Raw genomic sequence first — 7,675 nt, forward strand, 5'->3', positions numbered from 1 at the left:
TGAATTTTTCCTTTAGTCAGCATTAGGGTTTTAAACCCTAAACTGAACTTTTTCCATTCAGCCAGTATAAGGGTTTTAAACCCTAAACTGAGCTTTTCCATGCAATCAACATTAGGGTTTTAAACCCTAAACTGAACTTTTTCCATTCAGCCAGCATTAGGGTTTTAAACCCTAAACTGAGCTTTTCCATGCAATCAGCATTAGGGTTTTAAACCCTAAACTGAATTTTTCCTTTAGTCAGCATTAGGGTTTTAAACCCTAAACTGAACTTTTTCCATTCAGCCAGCATTAGGGTTTTAAACCCTAAACTGAGCTTTTCCATGCAATCAGCATTAGGGTTTTAAACCCTAAACTGAATTTTTCCTTTAGTCAGCATTAGGGTTTTAAACCCTAAACTGAACTTTTTCCATTCAGCCAGCATTAGGGTTTTAAACCCTAAACTGAAGTTTTCCATGTAATCAGCATTAGGGTTTTAAACCCTAAACTGAATTTTCCTTTTAGTCAGCATTAGGGTTTTAAACCCTAAACTGAACTTTTTCCATTCAGCCAACATTAGGGTTTTAAACCTTAAACTGAGCTTTTCCATGCAATCAGCATTAGGGTTTTAAACCCTAAACTGAATTTTTCCTTTAGTCAGCATTAGGGTTTTAAACCCCAAACTGAACTTTTTCCATTCAGCCAGCATTAGGGTTTTAAACCCTAAACTGAGCTTTTCCATGCAATCAGCATTAGGGTTTTAAACCCTAAACTGAATTTTTCCTCTAGTCAGCATTAGGGTTTTAAACCCTAAACTGAACTTTTTCCATTCAGCCAGCATTAGGGTTTTAAACCCTAAACTGAGCTTTTCCATGCAATCGGCATTAGGGTTTTAAACCCTAAACTGAATTTTTCCTTTAGTCAGCATTAGGGTTTTAAACCCTAAACTGAACTTTTTCCATTCAGCCAGCATTAGGGTTTTAAACCTTAAACTGAGCTTTTCCATGCAATCAGCATTAGGGTTTTAAACCCTAAACTGAATTTTCCTTTTAGTCAGCATTAGGGTTTTAAACCCTAAACTGAACTTTTTCATTTCAGCCAGCATTAGGGTTTTAAACCCTAAACTGAGCTTTTCCATGCAATCAGCATTAGGGTTTTAAACCCTAAACTGAATTTTCCTTTTAGTCAGCATTAGGGTTTTAAACCCTAAACTGAATTTTTCCTTCAGCCAGCATTACGGTTTTAAACCCTAAACTGAACTGTTTCCTGTAATCAGCATTAGGGTTTTAAACCCTAAACTGAACTTTTCCTTCAGTCAGCATTAGGGTTTTAAACCCTAAGCTGAACTTTTCCCCAGTTGGTCAGTATTAGAGTTTCAACTCTAAAACTGAACTTCTCCCCAGCTAGTCGGTATTAGGGCTCCAACCCTGAACTGAACATTTTTATCTTCCTTCATCAATTTTATGAACTTCCTGGCGAATAATTCATGAAATTTTCCTAGTGAAACTGGGGCAGAAAATTTCGTTTGTTTGTTTGTTTTCTCCCGCAGGTCTAACCTCGAGCCACACGATTCGAAATGACCCACGAGATGAGTCTCAACTCAGAATCAAAGAAGAAAAAAAAGACAAAAAAGAAGATGTCCCGAGAATATCAGAGTAAATGGAAGGCGGATCGGCTCCAACATTTGACTAAGGTCCTGAACTCTGCCAGTCGCGTTTCACTCAGTATCCCAAAGATTGAACAAGTCGCCGCAACTCGCAAGCATCAAGATTCGGATCAAAGTCTAAGATCAAGTCGCAAAAGAATCATAGATAGGAATCTTGTAACTCGCAGTTGACATGCATATAAGTAGTTAGTTCAGTTCTAATTTTCCTTTGGTTGTAATAAGGCGGTCAGTGACGCAGCAATGACAACAACAATAGCAGTAACAGCAAGCATTGCAATCCCATGGTAGTCCCAGCTACCAAAGCTTTCCGAACTACATTGACCTGATTCCTGTTTAGCCCGGGATATGTAGGAAATCTTTGAAGCAAGATTCGGTCAAAACTTTCAAAACATGCTTCACACGGAGTAGTCCATAGGCAAAAATCGCTCATATCCGCTCACTTTATCTTTGCACGAAAACCCTTCGTGTTTCCGAACAAAGAGGGGCAGCTGTGAGCACGTGATTTTTGTCTTGCGCGACAATCGCTCCAAAAGAATAAAAAAAAAATAATAACAAATGGTCCTGCTGTACAAATTTGGATTTTACATGGCACTTTGTTAATTATTCATGATTTTTGCCCATTTTTATTTTTTTTATTAAAACAAAATACAAAAAATGTATGTGTCATGCATAATTTGAACCGTAATCCGGTTGTTAAATAGAAAATCGTAAATAGGCATCTTTGTCTGTGATTTTGTTTTTTTGTTTGATTTTACCTGTTTTAAAATATTTTAATGTGTGTGCAAATAACTGTATTAAGTGTTTATTTAATTTTAATTTGATTTACTTAGGTTTTTGTTTTTAAAATAAAGAAGAAAAATAATAATAAAAAATCTTTTTTTTTCGGACTTGGGCCAATTTTAAACAAATTGGCCCAAACAAACTCAGCCCAAAACCCAGGCCTGCCCGGTCCGTGACCAGCCTACTTCGAGAACATACAAACAACGTCGTTTTTATCCAGGCTGATCTGAGCCGTTGATCTCTGAAAGATCAATGGCCAAGATCTCTCACCCTGAACCCACTAACAGACCCGATCCGTCTCACCCGGACCGACCCCAACCCTTTACCCTTGAAACGACGCCGTTCCCTGTTAGTCGAAGGATCCTGGCCCTTCATCACATCTCATCTAACGGCCAGGATCCACCTACCCACTAACTATATAAACTCATAACATTACCCTGCCCCCCCTATCCGAACCCCAGCCTTCATCGTCTTCACAAGAACCCCAAACCCTAGAGCCGCCTCTATACACCTTTACCATGAAAGCCGGCGGCATGAACACCGGTGGCCTTCCCCTTAACACCATAGAACCCCCTCACCGCCCTGAACATTGATCTGTTGGCCGTTTAGTTCGAATCCGTTCCCACCTTCTCGAATCTTCATTTGAAGATTCGAGTCGGAACCCGATTTACACCAATCGACCTCAACTTCACACCAGACAGTCCCCAGACCCCCTCGTGACCAAACCATGCTTGGTTTGGTCCGAATCTAACCTGGGAAACACGAATCCCAGATCTAATTTTTGAACCCTAGTTTTCTCCGTGCATGTTCCGTGTCTCGTTTAAACCAAAAGATTAAGGTCTAATGGACCTTAATCGAAGTGTTTCTCATCTGAGAAACACTTCGATTAAAGTCCGTTCAGCCTTAAGAAAGGTCTGTCCGAATCCAAGTTAAGGCTTTTGATTTTTCGAGATTTAAGGTGAGTTTTGCTTTTTCTTTTCTTATTTCTGTTAGTCCATGTGATTGATTAAAGGTCTGTTCATGTTTTGTTTTAATTTGTGTCTTTGAATTTTTATCAACTGTTGTTTGTCCACTTTACCTGAACCTCTGTGTTTGTTTGAATCCCTCTCCTATTCTGATAATGCGTATGTATGTATGTGCTGTGCGAATAATTGAGATTCAAATTTTGACTGATCAACTGATTCCTCGAGTACCACTTTGTTTAGTCAGTATAATTCAAATCATGTGTCGATACTGTTAAATGTCTGATTTTTGGCTATGATTGTGCATGTTATGATTAATATAGTCGAGTCGACATGTGTCGTCACTTAGTTTCAATTGCCTGAACAATAACAAATCGATTTACTTCTGGACACATTTGTTTGAATCGATTAGGAACTGAGTTTGTTTACTTATAGTTGTTAATTTGAATCAGAAATGTAAAAAGGAATGTTTGTTTAACTTCTGAATTGGAGGGCATGTGCACTTTCTGCACAACATGTGCATTTGTGCACCACAGGTGCATTTGTGCACAGCCTGTGCCCTGCATAAGGGCTTTTGAATAAAATAATCGACAGCACATGCTGTCAGATATATCCTGCTGCCCATTACCCTGCTTTAGTTAAGAAGTATTAAACCTCTTTCAAAAGGGTAAGTCTGCCAGGGAATGTGATGGGTTTCTAATACTTAAATAGCTAAGTGGAACTGAAAAGAAGAAAGCACATGGGAGGGGTATCTGGTTAGTCGATCAGGCTGTAAAAGGGGTGATGTTAAGGCTTATAAAAGGGAGGCACATTGAGAGATAAGGAGATACATAGAGACAGAGGGAAATTGTTAAAAAAAAGATAGAGGAGATCTGGAGATAGGTCCGAGAAGAGGAAGCAAAATACATACGCATACATACATAGACAGGCACACAGACCTCAAGGGGATTTTTGGATAGACACACACAGAGACAGACATTGATAAGAACAGAGTGAATTGAGAGGGAACACTTTTAGAAGAGTGAAGTTCTGAAAACAGAAAACTGGAAAAGAACTTTGTTTGATAACTCAGACAGACAAAACTAGAAATTGCATTCTTCTCTGCTGTCTTGATTTCACTAGTCTTGACCTGTTTGTCCAATATTGATTTCTTCTAAATCCAATTGAGTCTGCTGGTTGTCTGTTGGTTTACTCTGGAACTTGGTCTAGTTGGTTTCTTAATTCTACTTGCCTCGCTTGTTGCTGCTGCTGCTATTCTGCTTTCTGCTGCTGCTGACCCTTTGCTTCCACTTCTTCTTTGCATTTCAGTATTCAGTATTCAGGTACACATTTCGAGTCCCATGTTGGTGTTAACTGTAACAGTTCGAAAGCATGAAATGAAAGGAGTTTGAAGAAGTTTAAATGTCTGTTTGTAATGCTCATGGTCTATTGACTTCTTTTGTATAAATTGATTAGTGTGTAATTCAATAGCAAAAAAAAAATTTAGTTAGTTAATACTTAACTGAGTTTTAGCCTCTTGCATCTTAGCTTATAGTTGTTTGTTGATATGAGGTGAGTAATGGTACAGTACGTAGAATGTACGGATATTTGACATAGCGACTGACCGGATTCCTGTTTAGCTATAATGATATGCATATGATAGAATACTTCCACCTTACATAATGATGTTCTGTTTTATTTTAGTTTCTTTCATCAGGACCCGCTAGGCAGTATATAGGAGCACGTTCGAACCCCCATTGGTAATAATGCCTAGTGGGTTAATTCCCTTAATCTAGCCTAAATGAGTCTAGTTTAAATTCAATTCAAGAGATGTTTTGGATATAAGCATAGCATTTTGTCATGTAATTTCTATGTCAAATTAGAACATTTTTCATAAAGTATGGCGTTTTTTTTACTTTATAAATAATTAATCAGAAATTGATAAGAGTTAGGCCCAAAGCATATACTTGAATTAACATGTATCTTTCTTTTTCTATTTTAGACTGAACATAATAAAGATGTAGTCACTGTAGGTTTATCCTTTTAAATAAAAATGAGACGAGCCTCGACAAACAAAATGCACAAGCTGCGGGGCCCTCTAAATGTATATATTAAAATACTTAGAATTCGGGACAGGCCGTTTAGCGAATTTTACGGCCTTCCCAAAATAACAATACGCTAGTTGCTTTAGGCGTACCTTTAATAATTTAACCTTCTTAAACACGGGTGCACATTGATGTGACCCAAATCCAAATCTCAACGGAGTCAAAATGTGTCGACGACCACGGGTGCATTGATTGTGACGTGGTTCGAGATGCATTTTCACGACGTTGCAATTTTATAAAAATAAATGATAATAATAAAAGCGGTTTAAACTTAATAAAAGCACATAAGCCACAACATGTATTTAAATCAGATATTTAGCCATTATAACAATTTAAGCGATCGTGCTAGAACCACGGGATTCGAGGGTGCCTAACACCTTCCCTCGGGTCAACAGAATTCCTTACTTAGAATTTCTGGTTCGCAGACTTCATTTGGAAAAGTCGAAAATTTCCTCGATTCGGGATTCAAGATAAACCGGTGACTTGGGACACCAAAAACCAAACCTTTCCCAAGTGGTGACTCTGAATTAAATAAATAATCCCATTTCGAATATTGTCACTTAAATTGGAAAAACTCCCTCGCGCATTTAACCCTTCGGGGTCGGGCGCGCAAAAAGGAGGTGTGACAGTTGGTATTTCACAGCCTTGAATGTGTATGTCAATGATATAATTCTTACAGGGGATGATGCTACTTAAATCTTTGCCTTAAAACAGTTTCTCCATGGCCAATTCAAAATCAAAAACTTGGATTAGTTACATTATTTTTTGGGTATTGAGATCTCATATTTTCCTGTAGGTCTTCTATTGAATCAGAAGAAATTTGTATATGATTTGCTATCTGAATATAAATATAAAGATGTTTCCCCTGTTGCTTGCTCTTTAGAGCTTCATGTGATGTTATCAGCTGATAGTGGTGAAGTTTTGGATAAACCTGAATCCTTTAGAAGTTTGGTTGGCAAGTTGCTTTTCTTAACCCATACTAGGATGGATATATATTTTGATATACAACATCTTAGTTAATTTTTAAAGTGTCCTGGAGTTCCTCATATGTCTGCTGCATTACACATTTTGAGGTATCTTAAAAGTACTTTAGATATGGGTCTTTTCTACTCCAATGCTTCTGATTTTACTGTGAGTGCCTATAGCGATAGTGATTGGGCTGCTTGTGTTGATATGAGGCGATCTGTAACTGGTTTTTGTATTTTTTTTGGGTAAAAGTCTGATTGGTTGGAAGTCCAAGAAACAACCTGTTGTCTCTCTTTCTTTTGTCGAAGCACAATATCGAGCCATTAGCAAGATTGTACCTGAATTAACTTGGCTAGTTAGAATCTTGTTTGATCTACATGTTCATGTTTCTCTTCCAATTTCAGTTTTTTTGCGATAATCAGGTTGCTATACATATTACTAAGAATTTGGTCTTTCATGAACGTACAAAATATATTGAGGTGAATTGCCACTTCATTTGAACCAGGTTAGGTGAAGTCTTGATTCAGTTGGGTTATGTCTCTACTTCAAAGCAGTTGGCAGACATTCTTACCAAACCTCTTCTTGGGCAGAGTCATCATCAATTCCTTTCCAAGTTGAAAGTGGTTTCCCCCTCCAACTTGAGGGGAGGGGGGAAGGGGCAGGGGGGTTGGACTTGAAGGATATTTGGCTTCTGGCCCATGATAGAAACAAACCCAAACTTGATATAAGCCAAATAGCTGTAACTTAATGTATTACATTTTGTCTTAGTGGACTTCAGTTTATTAAGTCAGTTCCGGCTACATTTAGGCCCATTGTATATATTATTTTCTTTGTACAGTATTAGACATAAGTGAGTATTGAGTAAAAGAAAATATTTGAGCCATTGTTTTTCTCTCGACTTTTCTCTAACCCTAGAATACACTTTCATGGTGATTTCTCTATTTCCAAATGTTATCAGTAAGAAAACATGATTTCCAAAGTTCATGAAATATAATTTGTGATGTATGTACGAGGATAATATATTATGAGTAATCTTTGAGATTTATATTTTTCGATGAAATAGATATAGCAAGAGAGCTACAAAAAAGAGCATCTTAATCCTATTTTTATATGCTTTTGTAAGGAAATATAAATTGAAGCATATAGCAATCTTCATTCTTGAGGCCTATATCACCTATCTCCATCAAACTTCACTTCTGAAGCTTTTGGGCCGTGAAACTGACATGACGGCTCTTCACTTT

This window comes from Nicotiana tabacum, chromosome 3 (genome assembly GCF_000715075.1).
Source record: "Nicotiana tabacum cultivar K326 chromosome 3, ASM71507v2, whole genome shotgun sequence".
In the NCBI taxonomy this organism is placed as follows: domain Eukaryota; kingdom Viridiplantae; phylum Streptophyta; class Magnoliopsida; order Solanales; family Solanaceae; genus Nicotiana; species Nicotiana tabacum.